At 43.4% G+C, this 27745-nt stretch overlaps 1 protein-coding gene and 1 long non-coding RNA gene across 21 annotated transcripts in view; one reads left to right on the plus strand and one right to left on the minus strand.

Moving 5' to 3' along the window:
- ZNF536 (zinc finger protein 536) overlaps positions 1 to 27745 on the plus strand; it is a 353866-nt gene that overhangs the window by 311136 nt on the left and 14985 nt on the right. The gene's annotated exons all lie outside the window — the stretch shown is intronic.
- LOC311443446 overlaps positions 22538 to 27745 on the minus strand; it is an 8979-nt gene continuing 3771 nt past the window's right edge. Inside the window, exons 2-4 of the long non-coding RNA XR_014697280.1 lie at positions 24879 to 25225; positions 24282 to 24411; positions 22538 to 22995 (exon numbers count right to left, since the gene is read on the minus strand). This is a non-coding gene — a long non-coding RNA (uncharacterized lncRNA). The remainder of the gene's footprint in view (positions 22996 to 24281; positions 24412 to 24878; positions 25226 to 27745) is intronic.

Genomic DNA, 27745 nt, shown 5'->3' on the forward strand with positions numbered 1-27745 from the left:
TTCATGAGATGGCAGTTTTATAAGTTTTCTTTCTTGGGAAACTTGAACATTTTGATTAATTCTTTTCATTACAATGCACAGCTCTACAAATGCTAACATACACAAACTGCATATGATGTACACACAATCATTTCATGTGTACATTGTGGTGAGGAAGCATGTGTAAGAAATGACACACCATGTTCTAGTTTTAGAATATCAGAGGATTTCTTAGAAACTTTAGTTACTCTCTGACTTTAGTGTGGTTGAACTGTGACTTCCAATGTACTGAGGGAGCTGCTTAGACTTGTTGTTTCCTCTTTGAAAGACACACATTCTTCATAGCCACTCATCCATCTTCTGCTGTTTATCAATAGTTTCATGCCTGAAAGAGGAATTATGGATCTACTTTAACAAGGCATGCTTCTCTGGGTATATGCTTTTGGAGTAACATCCAACAAGTGTTTGAAAAAACTCAGCTGTAGATTGTAATATGAAGACATTTTTTCTTTTTGGAAAAGAATCAGGATTGCTTTCAAAAAAAAAAAAGTGCTAATTTCTGCTGCATGTCTTCAAATTTACCCTTTCTGTGTTTTACACCTCTCATTTTCGTACAAAACAGTTCCTGAGTAGGTATATCCAAGAGATGAACCTATGTCTTAATTTTGGGGTTCAAGTATCCCCAACACTCAGTGTAGATGTGTTCCTGTGGATTTGACTAGCAAATGCCTTCCTTGACATTTTCTCTCCTTCAAGGCCACATCTTGCAACTTTTGCTTTCAAGACATTCAGATTGATGGCTGAGCAACCTTATGAGGAAAACCCTGTATCTGGGAAATGTGTAGTAAGCTGTCATGGTTAGAATAGGAGAACCCTTTTTAACCAGATTTATTGGCAATAGGTGCTGTAAGGTGTTCCATGGATATCACAGTTTTGTTTTCCTTTCTTAGCTGTTGTTATTTCACTGATTTTATTCAAGGTGAAAGTGGTGCGGTAGTAGTGGTAATGGTCTGAGTTGAACTACAGATAAGCCCTGTACCTGCATTCCTGATGAAATTGCCTTTCTTCTACTGCAAGAACTCTCCTTTTGACTTGTTATACAGTTAAATTATGTACCCATATAATAATAATGAATTGTTGAATCAAGTGTACTTCAGACATGGTGGGTTGTGTTTTTTTTTTTTTTTTTTTTTTTTCCTTTTTTTCTGTCTATCTAGTCTGGAAGCCCTCCTCTAGCCATTATGCTAGATATATAATCATATGTTCCTGTAAGATACTACTAGCTAGCTGTACTGTTGCTCTGTACAAAGTCCAAGAGTCAAGGCAGGAGCAGCCACTGAGCCCCCAGGATTCATGCAAGGAGGACATGGCTCTCAAACCTCGCTGGGAAAGCATTATCAGCAAGAAGGCAACAAGACTTGCCTTGCTGTGCAATGCTAGTGTGGAATCTTAAAGGTGGAAACTATTTAAAACATTTGGTTTCCTCTCCCTGAGAAGCTGTTGAGTCAGATACCTCAGACAGAAAAGCAGATAACTGGGGGGAACATGGAGTCTAGCAGCAAGGTGGTGTGACCATTTCTATTTCGGCTGTGGGAACTGACATGGAGATGGGGAGGGCCAACGGAGGGATGGGGCTGGTGGCAGGCTGCTGGCTGCCCTATGTGAACAAACTCAGCACAGAGCCTGGGTTGTTGTGTTCAGCGATGCTGCTCCTGACCTGAACTTGGAAGGACAGCAGATAACAAGTCCTGTGGGAGCATCTGGGCAGTGAAGAGTTTCTGGGGCCCCCTCGGCACCCCAGAGCTGACAGGGAACATGCCACCTGCCCTGGCCCTGTGCGGTATGCCACAGGGCAGACCGAGGCCCCTCCTGCACCAGGGAATATTTCAACTTTACACTTTGATTTGAGCTGCTGGGGCTTACAGTGTGCATTGAGAGTTTGTATTTCCTACGTTGAAGGTTTTAACAGGAATTTGAGAAGTGAAACAGCAATCGTCTGGGACCAAAGAGAACTGTACTAGTGGTGCTGGGGACAGCTGGGGTGCCATGGCCACTGAGTGCCCGTCCTGGTTTAACATCACAGCGGGTTTTAGGGATGCTGGAAATGCTCAGAAAACCACAAGAGGGAGCTCACGACCCACAAACAGGGAGAAGGAGCACATGTATCTATCTATCTATCTATCTACCTATCTACCTATCTGTTTCTGAGGTCTTCTGAGACTGGCAGTTTGCCTGGCACAGAGGGTGCCGCGTGGGGCCAGGCCGGCCTGGGAAGCAGGCTGTGAGCTGTAGCCAGGCTGCAGCTGCTGCCTCTACTCGGCCAGGGGGACACGAGCCCCCCTTGCACTGGTAAGAGGTGTGAGCTCCTTTGTCAAGTACACAACCCCAAACTCATGCGACTTGAAGGCTTTTTGGCCCTGAGTTATTCATGAGGAGCTGTGGTGAATGGTCATTTCATCCTTCACCACATCCACAGCTTGCACTTAAACGCTCTCAGGAGCGCTTTCTGTGTTATATTCCGCTCTCTCCTGGGGCTCCAGGAAGATATTCTCTTTGTGACAGTTCTCTGTCAGCCTGTCCTTGTCCTCAGCCCCCTCCCTGTAGGGGGAGGTGGCAGCAGTGGGTGCTGCAGACCAAGGGGGAACTGTCCGCGTACACCACAGGACCAGGCTGCAGCCTCTGTGACGGAGTGATTCTCTCAGTGGGATCGCAAAGGCTTTACATCTTTACATCAAGGCAATGTTGTCACTTGTGAAGTGTCTGGTGGGAAAGTTGCTGCTTTTTCCTCTTTTTTTTTTTTTCTTTTTTTTTTTTTTTCCCCTCAAGTTATTGTCAATCGAGCTCCCATTTCTTCGATGGAAAAGCTTAATTTCAATTTACAATTCACATCAAGAGGCTTTTCTATCACGCTGAGACTTCCTACAAGGCATCCAGTAATGTTGCTATCATTTGCATTACTCTAACAAAAAAATTTCCATCTGTCTTCCCAACCCCATAAAACTCCAAACAAATAGCAAATACTCTGAATGTCTGAACACACAATAGCATGTCATTTTTCTTCCAGCATTAGTGTGTTTTGCAGACATTAAACTACTTCCCTTCTGAAGGGTTTGAGAGACTGTTAACATTATTCACATTAAATTCAGTACTGCTGTAAGTTGGTGCTGCTAGAATTATACAGAAAATATGATGTCTCTTCTTTTCCTCAAGAGCTGAGACCACCCCCGTGCACCAGCCAGCTCAGTTTCAGGCAGTGTTTGTACATCCAGAATTGCTTCAGACAACTGGTGACACTCTTTCCCTGGGGGTCACCTGTCCTGTGCCAGCTGCCTTCTGATGCTCCACATGCCCATGGGGCTACAGTTTGCTCATCTTCCCCTCCCTGGTCATCTTGCGATCCCTCCCAGCCCAAGGGGATGTTGCTATATATTTCTTGAGGTGACAATCTCAGATCAATCTGTGAGAATAAAGCACCTCATGCTGATGCCATCTCCATGTCTCTCCTCCTAACTACTGTAACTCATAGAAGATCATTCCATATGAAAAGTAATTATCCATTTCCACACAGCGTAAAGCAGCATTGTATGTTGGGTGTGCATCTTCTTCTGGCTCTGGTATGGGCATACTGTGTGGAACACACGTGCTTCTCTCTGGTGATGGGGTGCCCTCAGCAGCCTGTCTGGTGCAGCAGTGCCAGGAAGGTCCTCCTGTCAGGGGCTCACCCTGAGGAGGTGAGATCATTGTCCTTGCAGAGCCACTGTTCATGTCTCTTGGGATCTTGGGTTTGGTCCATGCCTGTTTTTCTTTCAACAGGCAAATACACTACCAAGTTTTCAGTTGGCAATGTCTCATGTCTGTTGCCCCTTGTCTCATCACTGTGTATTTTTGGAGACTCGATTCTTAGGGGAACAGAGGGCCCTATTTGTCGACCTGACCCTACCCGCAGGGAAGTCTGCTGTCTCCCTGGGGCCAGGGTCAGGGACGTTGCCAGGAAGCTTCCCAACCTGGTACGCCCCTCTGACTATTACCCTCTTTTGATAGTCCAGGCGGGCAGTGACAACATCGAAGAGAGAAGCCTGAAGGCTATCAAAAGAGACTTTAGGGGACTGGGTCGGTTAGTGGATGGAGCGGGAGTGCAGGCAGTGTTTTCATCCATCCCTACGGTGGCAGGGAGGGGTTCAGAGAGGACACGGAAAGCCCACCTGTTAAACACGTGGCTCCGGGGCTGGTGCCAACGCAGAAATCTTGGGTTTTTTGATCATGGGGCACTTTACTCAGCACCTGGCCTGATGGCCGCAGACGGGTCCCTATCTTTTAGGGGAAAAAGGATCCTGGGCCAGGAGCTGGCAGGGCTCATTGAGAGGGCTTTAAGCTAGGTAGGAAGGGGGATGGGGCTGAAGCTAGGATTGTTGGGGCTGTGCCAGGGGGAACGATGGCAAGGCCGAAGGATAAGGCAATGGCCCAGCTGAAGTGCATCTACACCAATGCACGCAGCACGGGTAACAAACAGGAGGAGCTGGAAGCCATTGTGCGGCAGGCAGGCTACGACTTGGTTGCCATCACGGAGACGTGGTGGGACCAGTCTCATGACTGGAGTGCTGCAATGCCTGGCTATAAGCTCTATAGAAGGGACAGGCAGCACAGAAGGGGTGGTGGGGTGGCTCTCTATATTAGAGAGTCTTTCGAGGTTGTAGAACTCGAGGCTGGGAACGACAAGGTCGAGTCCCTTTGGGTTAGGATCAGCAGGGACAACAAGGCTAGTGTCCTGGTCGGGGTCTGCTATAGACCGCCGAACCAGGATGAGGAGATGGATGAGGAACTCTACAGGCAGCTGACACAAGTTGCAAAATCGTCGGCTCTTGTACTCGTGGGGGACTTCAACTTCCCTGACATATCCTGGAAGCACAACACAGCCCTGAGAAAGCAGTCTAGGAGGTTTCTGGAGAGCGTGGAAGATAGCTTCCTGACGCAGCTGGTTAGTGAACCTACCAGGGGTGGTGCCCCGCTAGACCTTCTCTTCACAAACAGAGAAGGACTGGTGGATGATGTGATTGTCGGGAGCTGTCTTGGGCAGAGTGACCACGCAATGGTGGAGTTCACTATTCTTGGCGAGGCCAGGAAGGGGACCAGTAAAACCGCTGTATTGGACTTTCGGAGGGCTGACTTTGAGCTGCTCAGGACACTAGTTGGTGGAGTCCCTTGGGAGGCGGTTCTGAAGGGCAGAGGGGTCCAGGAAGGCTGGGCGCTCTTCAAGAGGGAAATCTTAATGGCGCAGGAATGGTCTGTCCCCAAGTGCCCAAAGATGAGCTGGCGGGGAAGAAGACCGGCCTGGCTCAACAGAGAATTGTGGCTTGATCTTAGGAGAAAAAAGAGGGTTTATAAGCTTTGGAAAAGTGGGCAGGCCACTAGGGAGGACTTTAAGGATGTAGCGAGGCTGTGCAGGGACAAAATTAGGAAGGCTAAAGCTCATCTGGAGCTCAATCTGGCTACTGCCATTAAAGATAACAAAAAACGTTTCTATAAATACATCAACACAAAAAGGAGGACTAAGGAGAATCTCCATCCTTTACTGGATGCGGGGGGAAACAGTTACAAGAGATGAGGAAAAGGCGGAGGTGCTCAATGCCTTCTTTGCCTCAGTCTTTAGCGGCAATACCGGTTGTTCTCTGGATACTCAGTACCCTGAGCTGGTGGAAGGGGATGGGGAGCAGGATGTGGCCCTCACTATCCATGAAGAACTGGTTGGTGACCTGCTACGGCACTTGGATGTGCACAAGTCGATGGGGCCGGATGGGATCCACCCAAGGGTACTGAGGGAACTGGCAGAGGAGCTGGCCAAGCCACTATCCCTCATTTATCAGCAGTCCTGGCTATCGGGGGAGGTCCCAGTTGACTGGCGGCTAGCAAATGTGATGCCCATCTACAAGAAGGGCCGGAGGGCAGACCCGGGAAATTACAGGCCTGTCAGTTTGACCTCAGTGCCAGGGAAGCTTATGGAGCAGATCCTCCTGAGAGTCATCACGCAGCACTTGCAGGGGAAGCAGGCGATCAGGCCCAGTCAGCATGGGTTTATGAAAGGCAGGTCCTGCTTGACGAGCCTGATCTCCTTCTATGACAAAGTGACGTGCTGGGTGGATGAAGGAAAGGCTGTGGATGTGGTCTACCTTGACTTCAGCAAGGCTTTTGACACCGTCTCCCACAGCATTCTCCTCAAGAAACTGGCTGCCCTAGGCTTGGACTGGCGCACGCTTCGTTGGGTTAGAAACTGGCTGGATAGCCGGGCCCAAAGAGTCGTGGTGAATGGAGTCAAGTCCAGTTGGAAGCCAGTCACTAGTGGCGTCCCCCAGGGCTCGGTGCTGGGGCCGGTCCTCTTTAATATCTTCATCGATGATCTGGACGAGGGCATCGAGTGCACCCTCAGTAAGTTTGCAGATGACACCAAGCTATGCGCATGTGTCGATCTGCTTGAGGGTAGGAAAGCTCTGCAGGAGGATCTGGATAGGCTGCACCGATGGGCTGAGGTCAACTGCATGAAGTTTAACAAGGCCAAGTGCCGGGTCCTGCACCTGGGGCGCAATAACCCCAAGCAGAGCTATAGGCTGGGAGAGGAATGGTTGGAGAGCTGCCAGGCAGAGAAGGACCTGGGAGTGATGGTGGATAGTCAGCTGAATATGAGCCAGCAGTGTGCTCAGGTGGCCAAGAAGGCCAACGGCATCCTGGCTTGTATCAGGAACAGTGTGACCAGCAGGGCTAGGGAGGTGATCGTCCCCCTGTACACAGCTCTGGTGAGGCCGCACCTCGAGTACTGTGTTCAGTTTGGGGCCCGTCGCTACAAGAAGGACATGGAGGTGCTTGAGCGGGTGCAGAGAAGGGCGACGAAGCTGGTGAGGGGCCTGGAGAACAAGTCCTACGAGGAACGGCTGAGGGAACTGGGCTTGTTCAGTTCATAGAAGAGGAGGCTCAGGGGCGACCTTATCGCTCTCTATAGGTACCTCAAGGGAGGCTGTAACGAGGTGGGGGTTGGTCTGTTCTCCCACATGCCTGGTGACAGGACGAGGGGGAATGGGCTTAAGTTGAGCCAGGGGAGTTTTAGGTTAGATGTTAGGAAGAACTTCTTCATTGAAAGGGTTGTGAGGCATTGGAACAGGCTGCCCAGGGAAGTGGTGGAGTCACCATCCCTGGAAGTCTTCAAAAGACGTTTAGATGTAGAGCTTAGGGATATGGTTTAGTGGGGACTGCTAGCGTTAGGTCAGAGGTTGGACGCGATGATCTTGAGGTCTCATCCAACCTAGAAATTCTGTGATTCTGTAATGTGTGGAGTGTCAGCATGTCCCCAGCGGGGCTCTGCTACAATCTAATGCAGTGCAATCACAATCCCTGTAAAGAGCACTTTCTTCATCACCAGTCCTGTTGGTTTGCGCAGAAGGTATTCAGTCTGAATGGGTGGTATACTCTTAGTTGTTGAGTTGTTTGCAGACGTTCTGCTTACGTGTTTATTTAGTTTGCTGCAGATACTTTGCTTGATAGCACGGTTTACTCACTATAGTACAACTTTGTGCCCCTGGCAGGTGTAAATATTGGCTGATAATCATCCTAGCTTGCTTTGTAGTGTTGGGTGAAGGAAGTAAAGTAAGAAGTTGTGGGAGAGGCTTAGTAGTGAAGAGACCTGGGGAAAACAGATGTGCTAGGGAATGGGCAAGAATGGGAGAATAGGGTGCTGAATATTTTGTGTGCTGCATCCTGTACATGGGGTGGGCAGGGGCATGCTGTTTGGCATTCTTGGGACAACTTCAGCAGATGCAATTCAAGTTTCTGCTGAGGCAAACAGCACAGGGACCTGGCCCATAAGTGTTCCAGCATGCAGCGGTCTGTGCCCACTTCCTTGGGCACCTCGCACACTCCCTGCTTTGATGAACCAACTGAGTGCTCATCGTGACACATTAAAAACACCCTTTTGTGTATTTATCACGCGAAGGTTATGTATTCATATCATATGAGACTTACCACAGTACTTCAGAAACAGTTTGAACTGAAGTGGGTTATTTTCTTTGCTTTTCCAATTAATCTCAAGCAGCCCCTGTTTTCTGGGGGTGAGGCTACAATTCAGATTCCAATCATACTAATTGCATACTCACTCAGTTCTTGGCCTCCTGTAAGCACAAAAGTAAAAGAGAAAGGAGATGAAAATATCTTGATGGGTTTTGTTAGATTTATGAAAACATGTGGAACTTGCAGACCTTCAGCACCTCTGTCTGTACGGGCAGCCCCAGTGGAGGAAGGCAGGGCTGCTGATCTCACTGCGTCAGGCTTTCTCCTGCCACATCTGCAGCAGGCTGCTCACAGCATCCCCAGCCTGCACAAAGGCGACTTCTGTGACACTTTGCTGTTGGTCCAATTCAGTAGAGTTGATTAGGGAAGTTTCAACAACCTTGTTTTTCATCTGAAATCCCAGTTTGCTATAACAACTTTTTTTTTTTTTTTTTTTTTTTTTCCTCCCTCAACCAATTGTGGTGGAGAAAGGCAGTTACATTGAATTGATGAGTTTGAAAAAACTGATTGCAGTTGAAAGAATTGTTGAAATGCTGCACTTTTGAACAAAAACCTGCTTTTTCAGTTCAGGACAGCAATTTTTTCAATTACCTTTTGAAAATCATTATAAGTAAACAATATGAAAAAACATTGAACATGTAACAAATCCATGTTTGTTAAACATTATTTAAAATGTATTTTGCACAAATTTGTTAGCTTGCTTGTTTCCCATATTACTGGTTTGCAACATTGAGAGATTGAGTTTCTCTTGGAAGGGAAAATGATAGCTGCACAGCAGAAATTAGCTGCACAGAAAATATATAATTTTATAATAAAAATATTATAAATGCAAGTCGCATTTAAATAGAGGCTTGAGAACAGATTAAATATAATGCATGTACTGCGAGAATACGGACAATGGTTTTTGTGAGCGATTATGAATCTATAGTTCTAAATAGTGGTACTTTGGAGAAAAGGAGAGAAAATTAGTATCTCTTAAAATGGGAACATAATATGCAGACTAATAACACATACTAATTTTGTTCCTGGGAGGATTCACCACTGGTGTATAGTGCCAGCCAGCCAGCCTTTCCCAGTCAGCTTCTACGGGGACTTTGGGTTAACACTTTCCCATTTGCAGTTGTGAACCCTAGACAAATACTCATTAGAGCACAGATTATGTTTTCAATTGCTGGAGTGACATAAGGCTAGCCCTTGCAGAAGTCATCAGTGGGAGCAGAGAAAGGTAATTATTGATTACTGGAAAGAATAAAGCAGGCAAAAGGTGGTCTGGGTAGGACGAGCTGACTGGAAGGGGAAGGGAACAGACCGCTCCGATGGCTTAACTGCAGCCTCATCAGGAACAAAGCTGTTTCAGTGAAACAGATGGGGATGGGGCTATAAGGCTCGTTTAAGGCTTTCAGCAACTCGAGGGAAATCTTGAGCCTCCACAAGTAGAAGAACATGTCTTTGTGCAGAGATAAGTGCTCTAAGCCACAGCATGAAAACTAGGCGTTTAGGTAATACCTGCTAATTTCCTAATGTGGGAAGGGTTTCCCAGTCTTATAAAAGTCTTCAAGAGCTTGGTTTAAGCATGAGCAGTTTGAACTGCAACTAAAATAAAACAATGCCACAGACATGCAGTGTTCGTGAAATCTAAGTCTGGAACCTTGGTTCCTGCAGCATGTTGATTCAAATCCCGGTGCTTTCCTCACATTTACGCTCTTATCCAGTGAAAGGATTCTTGGCCCCAGTCAGTTACAAATCAAGAAAAATTTGCACCTCTCCATTTTTGTGCAAAGAAGACCCATTGAGCAAGAGTGCCAAGTCAAGTAGGAAATGCTGCTCATAGCATTAGGCCATTGTACAGCATTTGTTTTCCCATGCTGTTCCATCAGCTACCTTATTTAGACCAGGCAATAGAAAGCTAAAAGATAGATCATAGTGAGGACACACAATTTTTTTTTTTTAATTATTATTTATTGATTTTATTTATTTATATTTTTGTTTATATTTTGTTCTCCACCCCCACTATGGTTCTACCTGGAAACTTCACCCCATTCTCAATGTTTTTGGTGAGTACAGTGATCTTTCCGCTTTTTGATGTCACTGATTGCTGAAGTCATTTCAAATGCAAGGGGCTTGCTAGGCCCAAGAGCTTCATGGATAATGAAGCCACCAAAGAGGTAATTTTTGACAATGGTGATCCTATTGCATGGGTACAATTTTACTCTATGCTCAGTTTGCATATTTGAATGTTTTCAATTTGAAAAGAAAATCTGGGAAAAAACTCAGTGCCTTGGGCCCATATTGAGTGGAGGGTTCAGTTTCCACGTGTGGGTACTGACTCAAGGTGAAACATCTGTTTACTTCAGAACTTGCAGAGATAGGTGGGTTATAACATTCCAAACTGAGATAGGCCAACTTCTAGGGCTTTTCTCTTAGGTTGTCATTTTATGTTAATTGAATCCCTAATAGAGTTTAGATTTATGGCAGGTTCTATACCATGTCATATTTTAATCAATACGTATTCCAACATTTAGATGGACAGATAAGAAAATCTGCCTCATCTCTGCACTTCTGTTCTATCACCTGTCAATAATTCCTAATTTGAATCCTTCAAATGATCAGATTTATGGGTTTTAGTACATTGCATTAATCACAGAAATTAACTTTTGGGGAAAATGATGTTAAAGGTCATATGGAGTCCTGAAGGAGCAGTAACTGTCTGCAAACATGTTTGCAGCATTGATAAGATAATGCGTATTACCAAACCTGCTGATTGTTCCTTATATCAAAGGTAGTTATGTGCCAGGAGGAGATAACGCTCAAAAGAAGTGACTGCCAAAATACACAGCTCTCAGAACAGAAATGTGCTGCTGGGCTTTTTGTATTCCAGCAGGGTATGAGCAGGTCAGGCAGCGATTTGCTCAGATGAGCTACTCAGCCAAAATTTGAGGAAGTTTGTATAGCATTCCTAATGTTTTTGCTTGCACCTTCATTTGTGCCCTGATGGTAGGGTGAGGGCTTCAGCCAGGAGTTTTGGGGGTATTGGCGATCTGCAGTCTCTGCTTTTCATGCCGCATGACATCCTTTCCTTCCTCACCAGCAGGAGTGATGTCTCCCAGCCCTCACTAGGGCCCAAGGACCAACCTTGGATCTGTGGTGCAATGGATTGGTGGGCTGTCATTAAAGCACCAGTTGCTCAGTGGGGTCTGTTTTAAATTGCACATGAATTATTCCTAACGTTTTTGCAACGTCTCATGGTATAACAGCAAGAAATCGTTTTCTTTGTAAGGAGACATACACTTTAAATTAGGGATACACTGAAGTGAAAAAAAAAAAATCTTGCCTTGTGGAGGGTTTGACGTTTGGATTTTCCCTCTTTCTGTGGAATCATGAGCAACCTAGAAAATTCTGTGATTCTGTGATTCTGTAATGTCTGGAAGGAAGAGTGAGAGGGGTTCGCTTCTCTTTCTTTAATAAACACTTAGCAAACTTCCACTGCTTTTGGAGGAGCTGGGAGGAGGCAGCGGAGGCTCTTGGCAGTTGGTGTTAAGCAGGGCACAGGGATACCTCCCGGTGCCAGCAGCCTGCGGGTGGGACAGGCCCCACCCCCAGAACAGCATGGGTGCTGTGTCTGTGCCTCTCATCATGCTCCAGAGCCCCACAGCTTTTACTTTCTTTACAAGAAATTGAAGCAATGCCATGAAACACATCCTTTATTTCTTAGACTGGAGAAGCTTACCTTTGCCTGTGTTTTATTCTAACCTGGATGTGAAAGGAATTTATCCTGTAACTTTCCAACCCGTAAAGTTTCAAGTTACAATTTGCTGTTAAAATTGTTACTGATGGTTTTTAGGAATTTGCCAGTCTTGTTAGTTTGTATGTCAGGGATGGGATGCTGGTGGGGACAGGCAGTGAGATTCACTCACAAGATACTGAAATAATTAGAAAGCTAGCAACAGCTTGTGTGCTCCCTAAAATTTTCATATAACCCCTTCTCAGCTATCTCCAGATAAGCTGCTGATTCTAATTGCCTTCACCAAAATAAGCCTGAAAAAGCTCCATTAATGTAGTTGGATCTGTGCTAGAGCTACATGGAAAGTCGCAGCCCACAGTTTTCCCATCTGCAAGAAACCAGAATGATATTAGAAATGGCTACAGTTTTACAGATATTAATTCATATTTGTGTAGTGCTTTCTAAGCTTGGAACAAAGAACAAAAGGCATTTTATTATGAAATTTGCAGAGAATTGACTGCAGAACCTAACAAGGCCTTTGCATCTTTAATTTATCTGTTTCTGTTTACCACAAGCATGTGCTAAGAAAACATGCACCAAAGAGGAAAGGTCTTGTTCCTTCTTACAGACAACTTCTTTTCCATATATATCTGTATTCATGCAAATCCATTATAAACACAATGTTGTCTGAAATACAGTAAATAAATGAAGGTAGCACAAATGTGATTTTAAATCAGTTTAATAAAATTATACATGTAGATTTTAAATCATTTTTACAGTTGATTTAACATTTGTGACTGGTTTATAGATTATGATATAGGATACTGTTTGCATCCTTGCAATTTTATTCCAATTTAGAAACAGTACAAATATTATTTTTTACTTCAAAAATGGAGCCTTTGAGAATTAAACTTGTCTTTTCTCAATATAATTTTTTTATGAGAATGCTTTAAATATGACTTTCAATATATTTGAGGACTTTATTGCACATAAAGTTATTTTAACTAGGACGTAACTAGGTCTGTTTACCAAAGTTTCTTGCCAGACATATGTAAATGTTTTCCATGGTTAATTTAATGGTGTGAAATACGTAAAAATTGTTCTTCATAATATGAGACATTTTGTAGAAGTAATAAATAATTGTAACAAACTCCGCTTCTGAGAAGTAGTGAAACATCTCAAACAGAAATAATAATGTTGGATCTATTTTCAAAAGACAGTAAAATTGTGATAAAACTCAAGATCTTCATGCAATTTCCAGTGACAAGGCAGGAGCTAGACAGAAATGCCTCACTGACAGGTCTTCCCCAGATCTGGGCTACTGTTACGTAGGAAAAAAAGAGTAATTTGCTGTAGGGTATGTTAAGGGGGCTTTTAGTCTCCAAATTCACAGCTTTCTTTAATTCTTCATGTGAGCGAGCTCATGTGGAGGGAGTTTACAAGGTGCCACTCTCACCTCAAGAGGGCAAGAGCCTGCATGCCTGAAGCCACTGCTGTGAGTATGGGTGGCGAGGAGGCAGCTGGCCAAGATGCACACAGAAGCCAGGCAGGCACTTCAGGGGAACGTTGCCACTGAAACGGCATTTTTCACATGATAAAAGTTTGAGATAAAACACTAAGCAGAAGGCATCAGTCCAAAAGGCTTCTCAAATCATGTGCATGGCAAACTGTTCTCAGTCTGTGGTGGCAGGAATTATATTCAGGGTGCTTAATTTCTGTGAACTTCTTAAAACCTGAGCAAGTGAGCTTTTCATGGTAATCCCTGAGTCTGGGCAAGCAAAACCTACCCTTTGGATAGGGTAATTTCAAAATAGACAGAATCATTTTTGCTTGCTATTTTAAGGACTTTTCCAATCTTTCCTTGTGTGCATGTATGCCAAGATAACCTTCAAAGCATTAAGGAATATCTGTATACGATAGCCACATGTAAAAATCAAATTGTCCCAAACAACGACAGTTATTTTAGCTAGAGTGCAGTCCAGGTGGTGAACTTCTTTGCACTGGAGATCACCAATTTAAATAACACAGAAAGGACAGATAATATGATGACCAATAATAGCATTTGTAGTTATCTATTAAAAAATAGAGTAAATAAAGTACTGCTACAGCATATGTATATGTATATATTTTATATATATATATATATAGTTTTATGTAAGGAAAACTGAGCAGGCAAGGCCTACTTGCTGTAGTTTTTTCCTTGTGTTCAGAGCAGGCAGGCAAATGTTACTGCATCCATATGGAAATACTGTTTTTGCAGTAAGATCATAGGTGGTGTGGTAAAGAAAAATAGTTGTGTGACCTACAGACAGGTTCATAAGACCTTGTGTGGTTCAGCAGATCGTTTAGTGACAGCCAAGCGAGCCAGAACAGTCCGTCTGCTCTCTTCACCTACTCTTTCTGAATGGAGTAGATGTAGTGAGAACCATAAAGTTGAGGGCAAACACAGGCATTACTTTTTATTATGGCTGATTGAAAATATGCAACTATTACTGATTTTATGGAAGCCTTTTTTTTTTTTTTTTCTTCAAAATAGCATGTTTTACCAAATATATCTGCTTACAAAGAATACTGCCTGTATTTAGACTCCCTGTAGCTGCAGAGATGAAAAGTTCAGAAGTGCTCCTGGTGGTGCTTGTGGGAACCCTTGTTTGGGTTGCCATGACTTTGCTGTCCTCCAGGACCTGCTTTCCATAACCAAGCTAAGATGGGAGGAAGCTGGGTCATTGCTAGCACTGAGAGAGGCAATGCCATGAGTCAGGTCCCTGCAGATCAAGAAGCTGACTCCCAGAACATAAGATTCATGAAACAAGTGTATTACACTGGGGTTTTGATCTGTTTTTGTTGGTGGTGGTTTGGTTTGATTTTGATATGATGTTTAATTCCCTCTTCTACACTGTGCCTCACAAGACCGAGACCTTTTGGAGGATATATCAAATATATCCAGAGAGCTGATTTTATCCCCTTGGCGCATCAGGATGCCTCAATTTCCTTTCCCCATGCAGCAATTTATTTTACCTCAATGTTTCTCAGTTCAGTTTGTGGATCTGATGCTGGCTAATATCTTGCCAATAATGAAGATACTCCCAAAAGAAGGCAACTCTGATCACAGTCCTGGTGGTCCACATGTGGAAACTGGTCATTAGGAGGGAACTGGAAGCAATAGGCACTAAACTATTGTTCTTCTGAGTCATCACAAAATACTTCTGTGCTGCAGTTTATGTTTCCAATCAGGTTTTCAGCTGGACATTTGCAGTCTGACTTTTTTCAACCAAAAAGTAAAATAATAATAAACTTCTTTTCTTGGGAAAAGAACTCCATCCCCCCTTTCTTTTTACACTTCATGGTAATCAATCCCCAAGTTGGAATGCACAGAATACGTTTCATTGACTAATGTACAAGCGTAGATGAAATATCATTTTGTATTTTCAAGGAAAGATTTTGCTGTGAAAAGAGTGTGCATCTGAGTTTTATGGGCATTGATGTTGCCAAAGGAAAAAGCTGTATTGTACAGGGCCCTGGAAAATATATTAAAACTAAAAATTAATTCTTAATACAACTGTGCATCCTGCATTCAATCAAGAGCAGACTGAGTATGATAGTATTGGAAACCAAAGTGCAATTTGTTCATTTGCCTGAAAAAGCAGGTAAAATATCACTAGAATTGTAATCATCAATTGCTCAGAAGTCTGTACAATGCTTTTTACAGGAGAAAAAGCTGTTTTTAACATGTTGCTTCTCTAGAAGGAGAGGTTGGGGTATTGCAGGGAGGTGAAGTAAACTTGGAGAAGCTTGTTGTTGTTAGAATACTCCCTTCTGGTCCATGGCCAACCCATGGGTCCAAGACATAAACATGGGTGTTAGCAGACAGTAGGCAGGGATGCACAGGAACATATCTCCCTTCCAGGCAGCCAGGGTGATCCCAGTGCTTGCCAGTCTGCCCCTGCACTTTTGGTGCGCACTGGATTTAGGAAATTGGCTGCCAATCCCTGTGTGTTCACTGCCACACGTGGGCTCTGAGTCCCTGCCTGCAGAGAGAGCTGGCGTTGGGAAAGCTGCCCAACAAGTCTTACGGCTGTGGAAACACAGTGAGGAGCTGAACCACTGCCTCCAACCCATCCTCCCCGGGTGCTACAGAGGAATCCTGGCTTCTGGCTTAGTTGAGCACATCACAAGGAAATAGCTTGCATGAAGGGAATAATAATGTAGGCACTCGCCTAACAGTTTTGGAAACATTCACTAGTTAATTCTCATAATGCTTCTAAAAGATATGCTTCCAACACTACTAAAAGGTAAAAAGAGGCAGGAGGGTCTTAAGAGATATCTGCCTTGCCCCTGGGTGCATCAGGAGAGTTTGTCGAACTGAAATTAATATTACATGCAAAGAAGAGTGTTGTCAACTAACTTCCCAAATGCATCTTTATGTCTACCTAGTATAAGGCACAATCCATAATTACTCCAATTGGGCCAGAGATCTTATCTGGAAATAGATAAGAGAGAAAGGAAGGAGGGGAAAAAATAGTAAAAACTGAAAGGAGGGAGGCAATGGAAGTCTTCCCCCATACTTTCCAGCTAGTCTCATGAGGAAAAAGCAAAAACAAACAAACAAACAAACAAACAAACAACCCTTATTCAGGTACCTTTTATCAGGGTTAAACCCAGAGATGTGGAGTGCTGCCCTCATAGTGTGGTCAGCAGCAGCCTGCGGGCCCTGGGAAGAGGTAGGGGCTCACAGCTGGACCATGACAGCTCTGACACAAGAGGGTCACCACGGTCACCAGGACAGCATGGCCCTGTTGTTTCACAGGGAAGAGACAGCGCTGGCTGTGCTTCCCCTCAAAGCAAGTGGCAGCCTGTTAATGGTGACTGCAGATGCGTCTGTGTCAGCTGCAGGGAGAACAAGCGTTTGCTCTCAGATCCCAGATGGGTGGCACGCGCCACCGTCAGGGTGGTCCTTCCTGGTGGCTGCTCTGGCTGCCTCCTGCCTCCCACACCTCTCCTCAAGCTCTCCCCAGTCTGTCTAGGCTACTACACGTATGCATGGACCTAGATCTGAGCTATCCAAGTCTTTTGAATGGTTAAATACATGGTGAAGTACTTCGTAACGCGCTCCGTATGCATCACATGTGTATGTGCAGTGCTGAGGGCAAGCACTCTTCTTAAGTATGAGATGGTGGCCAGGCCTTTAACATTTAGGAAACAAAGAAATATGTTGCTAGTCGAAGCATTTTAAAAAATAGACCAAAGTAGAGACTTCACGTAAGTATGGCTTTTATTACATTTTGGAAGATGAACTTTCAGAAAGCTGGAAGTAAGGCAATCTTGTGACCTAAAATAATTAACAAGCTTCCTTCTGTCTAGGGAAAATAATGAAACAGATCATCTCAGACTCATTTCATAAAGAATTAACAGTGGAAAACATAATTAATGCCAATCAATATATATTTCCAAAAACAAATCTTGTCACATTTGGTGTGATTTTATTTATTTATTTATTTTTTGATGGGATTTTAAGTCAGTTTGGTAAAAGTAGCAAGGTTGAGGTAGCAGACTTCTCTATGCTTGTTTCTCTGCAATGTGATGTTTTGATTACTGCAGGTACACTGATTCCAAATTAATGAACGGTTCCAAATTAATACTTGGAAATTAATATATGGTGCATATTGAATGGATTAAAGATTGCCCATCTAGTAGGGAGCTCTGACACTGGAAATGTGCATTCAGTGCTCCACTAAACTCCAGCACCTCAGGTTTTGTTCCTGGCTGCCACCGCCTCCTGGCGTGACCCCAGGAGTGCTGGTCACCTCCAGTGCTGCTTTAGAAACCAGAAGCATAGTGCAATACTAGCATCCAATCTCTTTCCAAAATCAGTTCAACACTTACTGTTGGAAAACATTACAGATTTTATAAAAAATATTATTTATATCTATATAATATATAGATATTATAAAAAGAGTATTTAATTGTGAGTCCTGAACAGTCCATTTTTTTTTGCCTGTATTTTTCTGTTTCTTTTTTTTCTTTTTTAAATCAGTTGCACGGTGGAAAATCTGGGTACTCACAGAGCTTGCTGCTAGTGCAGAGGCTGTGGTTAAGGAGCAGACATGTGGAGGCAGGACAGTTATCCACATCCCTCTGTACCAAGTTGTGACTCCGGGCATTGGACACAATCACACAGAAGAAATTTATTTAAAGACCAATGTGAGTTCACAAGTCATACTTAAAGAAGGGCTATACATTTCACTGCTGAGCAGCAGGACCTCTTAAAACAGCGCAATGCTTGTGGGGAGCGTATACTTGGAGAACATGCACTTGTTGGCTGTGGCGTTAGTGCAATCCTGCAGGTCTCAGCAGAGCCTGCTGAAGACTGTGATCTCTGCAGCTACTGCGGGCATGGTCTCCACTTCCATGGCTGTATTGGCCTTACAAAGACATGATTGTTTGAATGGGTTTGGAGACAAGCTACAAAAATGCTCAACTACACCAAATATGCCTTGGAGTGAGAAGATCCCAAGGCTCACCTTCAGTTTATCCACGTCCAGTTCTGCCATAAAAACAGAGCCTTTTTCTGAAAGTTATGCTCTGCTTCAGCCCCCACTCTCCAGCTCAATGAACCAGCTAATTCTGGGAAGTTCCCTAGGCTGCAGGAGTAGGGAGGTCAAGAGTGACCTCAGTAGTGCCTTCTGGCTTTATAATCCAGGAATTGAGTCAGTTAGTGATGTGATTTATCTATTTTTTTTCTGATTAATTCAGTGTGTTGCTGGCACCAGCCCCGCTGCCCCCTGGCCCTCCTGGGCACGCTCCATAGCCCAGCCTTGTCCTACCCACTGGTTTTGCATCAGGGGAAGCTTCATCCGCATGAGATGGGGAGTGGAAGACTTGTGCCAATGCTTGGGCTTTATTGTGCGTGCAGAAAGGACAGCACCATACTATTTCTGTTGTTCAATATCTGATTTTTGAAGTTGGCAGTGTGTGCAGAGGAGCTGGAAGTATGACCTGCCAGCAAGGAGCAGGAGCTGGTGCAGGACCAGCCACACACCAGAGACTGCCAAAGGCCCAGGCGAGCAGCACTGGCCTCTCCTGAGGCACAAGGGATGGGGCGACGTGCAAACCCTGCTCCCAGCCCAAAGCTGCAGGGCTGGCAGGGGCCTCAGGCTGTGCTCTGCGGCCTGGGGAGGCTGCAAAAGGTCACAAACCTCCTGAACCTAATCGCCTTGATATGGAATAACAGAAGTTAGGATGTAATTCTCCTAAGCCAGCCAGTAGCTATACAAAAGCTAACACTGAAAAAATGAGCAAAGCCCCGCTGCCAGCCGTGCTACCTAAATTACACCCCGCAGTGTCACACGACATGGGGCCCAACAGCCCTCCGCCATCCCAGCGGGTCGGGCAGCTCCGGCCTGTCTCCTGCAGCCTTCCCCGACCCCGAGGCCCTCGGAGGCTCGGGGGCGGCCGCCTTGCGCCCCCGACTCCGCTCGGCGCCCCCCTTCCCTGCGCGGCTGGGGGCGCGGAGCGGCCGCGGGGGCGCCGGGACTGGGGCCAGGGCCTGGAGGCGGCCCCGCGCTGCGCTGCGCCGCCCGCGCCTCGTGGTGTCGCTGCAGACCGCCCCGCGGCGCCCTGAGCTGCGCGAGGCCCCCCCGCGGCCCTCTCAGTTCTGGGGTGCTCGGCCCTCTCCTGCTGCTGAGCTGGCCGCTGGTTCCTAGCATTGTTCCTCCTGCAACGTTCTCTCTCCCCCCCCTCCGCCCTCCCCCGCCCCTCCATTTTCTTTTTGAAGGTTATTCCTGCTTAAATTTGCATGGGATTCTTAATGCGGCTTTCAGATGTTAATATTTATTTGCCACCGTTTTAAAGCTGTGGGGGTAATACAAAGGGAAACTTTAGTCTATGTGTGCTGAGCGGCAGGCGTTACATTGTCCTCATGATCCAAAACACAGGCTGAACACCCCTCAGATGTTCATATTTTTCTTAATAACAGTTTTTTAGTACCCTGTCAATAACTAAATTGTCTGCTATAAAACTAAGAAACTAGTTTTCAAAATCTATTTTAAACCTTCAGTCTTTCAGTGCATACTCAACCCAAGTTCCAATAGTCATACTTTATGGAGTTGTGTTCAAAGAAAAACAAGTGAATCGAGCCTAACTTAATTGCACAATGTAAGGTATTTTCATTTCTCTGTTATCCTTTTTATTAGTTTGCCTTCTAGTTCGTAAGTGTAGGTAGTTTGTGCTGATTGCCATTTGGAGAAAAGCAGTGATACTGACAGATATCATAAATATTTGTTTATTTGAATTCAATGCAAAGAATGAGATATTTTTTTCAGAGAATTTATGAGTGCAGACAAGGGCAGAAAAAGTGTTCATAATCGTGTATGTCACTTACCCAAAGAGTGCGATTGTATGTACAAATTAGACAACTGCATGCACATGCTAAAGTGGATATTTGTGTGTTCAATCACTTAATTTGCAGGTATAGATTAAGTTAGTCCAATTAATCACTATGATAGGCCAATTTTACACAGTTGTGAATCTACTGGCATTCGAGATGTATCCCTAGAAATCCTGAAATAACCTTATAGGGAGACAGGCCCAACTTGTGCATAAGTCGTGTGTGCTTTTTTTTTTTTTTTTTTGGGGGGGGGGGTGGGGCAGAAGGGGGGGAGAAGGAGAAGAAAAAAAAACACTCAAAAATGGATTACATAATATCTGTTGTTACCACTTTTGAGGATCTGAGGATATTTTATTTATGAAAACCAGTTATAGCTTTACAATATGTGATCAATTGCTGTTAAGATGCATACATTAGAACAATACTTCTCATGTGTGGAGCCTTTTGTTTGGGCTAATTAGGGTGATGATCATGGATTCAACCTGTCTTAAACCTCAGATGTATGAAGTGGGAAGATTAAGGACATTTGTTCATAATTAGGATTCCTAAATGGAAATCTGGGAAACGCTTCTTAGAATATTTATAGTCTTGTACCAACGAGGCTTCTCATTGTGCACACAGAGTGTGAGATGAATATTGCATTTATCGTACAGTAGCCCCGAGTGCGGTTTGTTCTGTGTGTTGCTTTCAAACCTGGTCTAGCATGTGTATTCTCTGTGCAAGGAGCCATCAAAATTAAAAAGCAGCTTCATAAAAGGTACCGTATGTCACATAATATAGTTTCAGTTCATTGGGGACATGCTGTTTGTCAACCAAATGGTGCCCTGTGTAGCCCTGTGGACATGTCCTCATATCCCTGCCTTCCCCCAGCATCAAGGTTGCCAACAGGAGCCACTCACACCCCTGGTGCCTGTTAAGCCCAAGCAGTCCCATGCACACTCAGGGCTGGAAGGCAGTAATCACTGAAGGAAGCTTTTGCAGGTTTATTTAGGAAAATTCTTGCTATTATTATTATTATTATTTTCTCCATCAGTTATTTTATTTAATGTATGTGGCCAAAATCTAGAGCTTCTCCACCCTAAACATCTCTGATATTGAGGAGCACCAGCTGAACTTTAATGGTCATTACTGCAGGCCACTTGGCCAACAAGCCTGGTGCGACTAGGGGCTGCATGTAACACAGCTCCCTTCTGATGCAGAGGTAGTGGCAGGTTTTGCCGGAAGACTTGTGGTGCCAACAGTCCTGGGGCCAGGGAAAGATTTTGCACTGAGTCAGGTGAAGCCTCACAGGTCAGTGTTCAACATGCTTGATGAGTAGCTGGGCTTGGGCTGCCCACCTGGTGCTTCATGCTCATACGTGTGTGAGGAAGCTGGTGCAAGAGATGGCTTTGTGTTCCCATCCCAGCTTAGCAGGTAGGGCAGCCAGCAGGCCCACCAGCCCGTTGCCGTAATGTTCAGGACTGTGGCCGGCCCAAAGGCACAGCAGCCGGGCTTGGTCTGCCCTGAGCATAACTAAACCACACAGCCTGCTCCTTTGGGTAAAGCAGCTTGAGGAAAAAGGCAGCAGAATTGCAGAGCATATGGGACCTGTACCATACACGTTATTTTTCTTCAAAGTAAAGAAACAGAGCTATTTTTGACCTTTTTTTTTCTTTTTTTTTTTTTTTTTCATGGCTAGGAAATATGTTGCTATGTTGTGTGTACTTGGTGTGTGTGTATATATATATATATGTATATGTATATATATATATATATTTCTATGGTGTATTTTTTTTTTCCAAGAGGACAAAGGGGGAAGGGGACAAGAAGGGAAAGCTGTGGTTAAGGCATGAAGAAGCAATATTTCTTCCAAAATATGATCTTTAATGTGTCAACATTTAAATGTGAATTGTTCTGATCAAATATTTACTGCTATCAGGAGCTGTGTAGAACATTAATCTTAATTTGTTTTTCTTTTTCTCAAAAGCAATGACTCCAACATAGCTAGGAGATCTGTGTCTTTAAAAATAAATAATGTAGCAGAACGGCATATTCTTTGGTATCAAAATGCTAGCCTGTGGCATCTTCTGCAACTACAAAGCAGTGTCGAACGAACTTTCTTCCCTTTTTATTAATAATTCCCTAAATCATTGAGGAACCTTTAAAAGTTCCCTTTCATTTTGCTCCTGCACTCCTCTCAGCTCCAGCTCTTGCTCACACTGGCTCATTTCCCGCCGCGTCTTATGCATTTGTATAAATTTGTGTGTGTAATTTCAGGAGTGTGAGCTGCAGCCTGCTAATTCTACATGCAAATACAAAACGAGTTTTCTCTCTTCTATTTGATTATTTTGGTCAGCCTAGGATATTTTTATTTTTTTTTTCCTGAAGGTGGCAGTGAAAGAAAAAAAATAACTCCCTTTGAAGATTTAGGAATTTTATTACAAAACAGATGGACAAGTACTGTATTTTCCCATTTCCCCTTGTGCCTATGAGCGCTGACAATGGAAACTACAGCTCCTATAAAGTGCTGATCAAATTGTGAAAAGGTGGCCTTTCCCAGCAGCATGGCACAATCTAGCATTATCACAGCTTATAAATAAACGGATGGGTTGAGCCACTTGTTTTTTTTTTTTTTTTTTTTTTTTTTTCTTAGTCCTTACCAAGATAATTGAGGATCATAATGGTGGGAAAGGACTGCAGTCATCATTCGCTTCCTGTCAGGTATCAGTACTCATCTTCGTGTCATCCGTCACCATTGAACCACTGTGTCATCTTTCCTCAGCCTTCAGCGCCGCTCCTTCTCATCGTGTTCATTATCTCTGGCTCAGACCAAGCCCCCTCCCCCAGCCTCTGTAAATGCATCTTTGTGCGACTCAGTCTTCTGATTATGAATCGATGATCATGTGGTGTAAGAGAGATAGATGGCTTTTAGTTCCATCTTGTCTTCTCTAATTGTAAAATATTAGTTACATTAGACTGTGTCTTTTGATTAATGGAACTTATTTGGAGTGGCCTCTCCCAGCCCTCCCCCTTCCAAAGTCCTCCACTGACTTTTGAGAATTGAGTGATTTCACTTAAAGCAGACAAATAGGCCCTTCAGCAAGGAGATAGCTTGGCTCTAATATCATGGGCAAAGCGAGCTTGCAGAGACAGAGGTTTGTGTTGTGCGCGCACGCGTGCATGTTTTTGAAGAAAGGCTTCAACTCTGGCTAGACAAACACAGACCATTTATTACCATACGTACAGTAATGCTATTTTGCAAATCCAGCAATTCTTATAAAGCTGCAAAACAGGACATAAGGCTGAATGTTTTGGTTTGGTTTGGTTTGTTTTTTTTTTTTTTTTTTTTTTTTTGTATTAAATTAATCTTAGGAATTAGGAGCATTCTTGCATTCAATTTGGATGGAACAGGTCAGTTCAGAACTTTGATATATTAATGCTAGCATAAAGTGTTATCTTAATACTCTCCTTTATACTTACAGGACATATCATCAACCAAATGTCTCTTCCTTGTACATCTGACACCGTGAGACATTCGTCCTTTAATACAGAACTTATCTTATTTGGCACTATTTACCTAAACATGGTCTGTTGATAAAGTCCTTGCTGTACAAATGGAAAGGCAGTTGACTAAATTCCTTATTATAAATAATCACTGTCTATCTTTCAGTGTAAATTCAAGGACATGTTCACTTTCAAGCTATCAGTTCAATTAGAAAAGGTCTATTCACTGTCGATGTCTATATCTCATGGAAATAGGAAAGCACAGTTAATAAACAAATCAAACTGTTTTAAAAAATAGCACTGTGGATTATGAATTCTGAAGCCCATGCTGATGGTGACACTGTCAGGACACATGCTATATAAAAATATATGCATACAGTTTAATCTAAATTTTTTTATGCTACCTTCAGGATTTAAATTTGACCTTTGTGTCTTATTTAAAGAATAAGTTTGTGCTTGCATAAAATGCTAGCTAAGCCTTATTCGATTTAGTTCTTTGTGTTAAAGAAAGGAAAACTGGTGCAGGGCTGTGAACACCCATGCCATGCACGGAGCTGAGGAGGGCCGCCCACACTGGGCGGTGAGGCAGGAGGGGAGGCTCAGGCTACTCTGCCACCCGCGGTGCTGCAGGTCGTGCTGCAGCTGCACGCTCAGGGCACTTACCTGTATCTGGAAGGCTCTAACTGTGGTAGCCACATGATTACAGAAAAATCTCGCTCCTTTCCTTTTAGGAGAAAGTAATTTTCTAGCATTTGCTGATATGGGAAATGCTTGAAAGCAGGAATCCAGAAAGCTGGAAAAAGTCCAAACAGAAACCCAGAAAAACTTTATTATTGTTATTATTGTTATTATTGTTATTATTGTTATAAAATCTTATTATTGTTATAAAATCTTATTATGTTGATCACATCTTATGGAATTTAAAGGAGATTTTTCAGCGGCCTCAGCCCTGATACCCAAACGTTGTGGATGGGAAGGGCTCTGTGCACAAGGTTGAGCCCTGCTCTCCTGCATCACCATGCATCTCCAGTCCTGTGTTCATCTGAGATCAGGATTTGCTCCACATGAATATTTCCACACAGTATTTACCATCACTGGAGGAGTGATTATATTTAATGGCAGAATTTCAGTTGTGTTCTCAATATATATTGAGTTGACCTTTAAGTTAAACCACAGATTAAATTTTTTTACTTGTCTGTTTAAGTACATTAACAGCCCTCTTTGTGCTGATCAGCATATCAGTGTATAGGGAAAAGTTACCTGGGTCAGATTGTTTGTTGAAATCAGAGGAATTGCATGGCTTCTTGAGAAGGCAAATATTTTGTCCCCTCTAACCACTGTATACATTAGTTTTGTTGCAAAATGATTTTGGTTTATACACAGAGACATCCATGTGGGTATCAGTTTTCTTGAAAGCCCAGAGCCTGACATTGATTTCATATAAGTAAACCTTTCCTAGAAGCTGATGGAAGCCGATGAAGTTTGCTCGAGATGGATCAGCTCTCCCATAGGCAGCAGGGTTTGACAGCACTGCTAGGTGCTGGTGCCACGGATGTTTTCTTCTTTTTGCTACCTATGTGCACAACACGCTGCGCTTGACTTCGTTTCTGCAAAGATAGATGAGGATCGCTTTTACTCATTACGCTCAAGGTTCATTATCATGGACTTCTACAATTTTATGGATGGAAAAAACAAAACAAAACAACCTCAGTAATGTATGTTACTGTCCTCTGTATATTACATATATATATATATATTATTTTTTTTTTTACCATCTGGTGGATTTGGTACATATTGATCATGTGGCCTTTGCTGCATGCCATCACTGTTGGTGAGGTGGTTGGGTAAGATCTAACGCCATCCCTCAGCTCTGGGTCTGAGCCCTGCTCATGCTGGCCAGTCGCAGCGTTTGTTGGTCTATGTGACAACCAGCTGGGCTCAGGGGGACCCACGGTGATGTTAGAATTGCCACCCTCCCAATTATCTGCCAATGGCCTCCCACTGGCAGAGGTAGCTCTGGCAGCGCTGCCGGTGCAGGTGATGGGTCTGGTGTCCTCCTCAGAGCTTCCATCCTTCTGCACCAGGAACCAATACCATGTAAAGATAAATGCAAGAAAAAATACAAAAGGAATGCGGGTTCAAAATGAAACAGTGGCATGTGTCAGCTTTTAGCACCAAGACAATCTTCATGTATCTTTTGATGAGTCTTTTTAAGTAATGGTTAGATGATGAGGCCTTGGTTCAGAGGCAACTTATGCTCATGAACCATGTGACCATGTGTGCATTCCCACACATGTCTGCAGGATGACTTACAGGCTTTATATTATGCATAACCTTCAGTAATTTGCTGAATCAGGGCCTAAATACTGAAATAATCTTTAATCGTGCTGGCTCCACAATGAAACTCTAGAAGCCACATTTCCCTCTCAGTGTCTTTCCATAAGACTCATCAATGATAATGGAGTTACATTAGGCACATCTAAAGTTAATTATACAGTTACGTCCCTCTTGGCCCCTGTTTGTCAAAGAGAATAGGGTAAAAATATTCTGTTTTCTAACATCTATTTTTTATTTTCATTTGGATTTTGGTCTGCAAATCAGATAACAGAGTAAAGGGCACGCTAAGAAGACCATGGGCAGGTGGGTCTGGATATTTGTCAGCTGTGAATGAGCTTGGGAAATGTTGTGTTAAGAAAACGTGCAGAAAAAAATAATCTATAAAAGCCAAAGGAAATTGAATATTTAAGGAAGTTTGTTAATAAATGGTAGCAAAGCTCTTCTTTTGTAAAATGGCTTTAAGGTGTGCTGATTTATATCAGAGTATGGGTCTAAAGTTATGCTTTGACTGGTAAAATAAATGCTAATGCTCACTAAAATGTCAGGAATTTGTAACATAGAGACAAGATGAGTGAAGCAGTAGATCTACAAATTCTGCAGTTCACTGCAGGTTCAAAAAAACAAATGTAGTTTTCTATTTATTTATTTATTTATTTATTTTAAATTGTCGTTATTGTTATTTTTGCCATGATCTCACAGTTAAATATGGTGAACCCAAATCCTCTATCACAGGTGCAGGTATCTGAATGTTTTGCTTTTGGTATATCTGCACAGTATGGAGGGATGCCAGGTTTCTGTGGGGATCCAGTAGCTTTGACATACTCCAGTTTACAATACCTGAAGTGTGCTCAGCTGCTAATGCATTTTGCATGCAAGATCACTGTGCTTCAGTGTGACAGCTAAGAAAAATGTAATTTTTATTTTTAATTGGAACAGGATATGATTTTGCCAAAAAAAAAAAGAAAAAAAAAGAAAAAAAAAAGAAAAAAAATTTTTTTTTTTTTTTTGTTAAAGGTTTATTTCACAAGAGGCCAGTCAAAAACCATCTAGTACTTAATAAAGTCAGATTCCTTCCTGTGCGTTCCTGTGTGACCCTGTGGAAGCCGGTGGGAGCTGCGTATGAATACTGAGGGCAGGATTTTGCCCTTAGGACTGAATTTTCCCACCGACTATTCTTTTAGACTGTCTTTTGATTAACAATCTGTTTGCAGCAGGCTAGGGCCAGAGAGGTGGTATATACCCCACTGCTCAAGTCTGTGGCAAAATATTCTACGGAGAGGTACTTAATAAAAATCAACTTGCTCCACTAGTCATTGAGAAATACCTCAACTGTTAGCAATCAATTGAGGGCTGAGTTTGGAGAAAAAAAAAAAAAAAAAAAAAAAAAAGCACAAAAGGACATCAAAGAGGTTCTCATTCCTAGTCTATTGCTCTATTTAAGGGTCCTATAATTCGGTGAGGTTGTGTGCTAAATAATTTGTAAGCCTTCAGAACATCCAGGTTATTGTTTGTGGACAGATGGTGCATCACATTTTATTGCTTATTCCTTCTGTGGTTTCTCATATGCAGGACTGATGTGCACTCTGAAGTCTTTGTTTCCTTGCTAAAATCTCTAATCTAAAACAGGCAATCAAGCACACAGACAGTGCTTCAGAAAGCATAATCATAGTTTTAAAGGGGGAGGGGGGAGGGAGGGGGGGAACATTTCAACTGCAGTTAAGAAGCCGATGCGTTCCCTGACAATGCAAAAGGTTATCAGAAGTATTAAAATAGGAAAATATATATAGAAT

This window comes from Aythya ferina (genome assembly GCF_964211825.1).
Source record: "Aythya ferina genome assembly, chromosome: 12".
Classification (NCBI taxonomy): domain Eukaryota; kingdom Metazoa; phylum Chordata; class Aves; order Anseriformes; family Anatidae; genus Aythya; species Aythya ferina.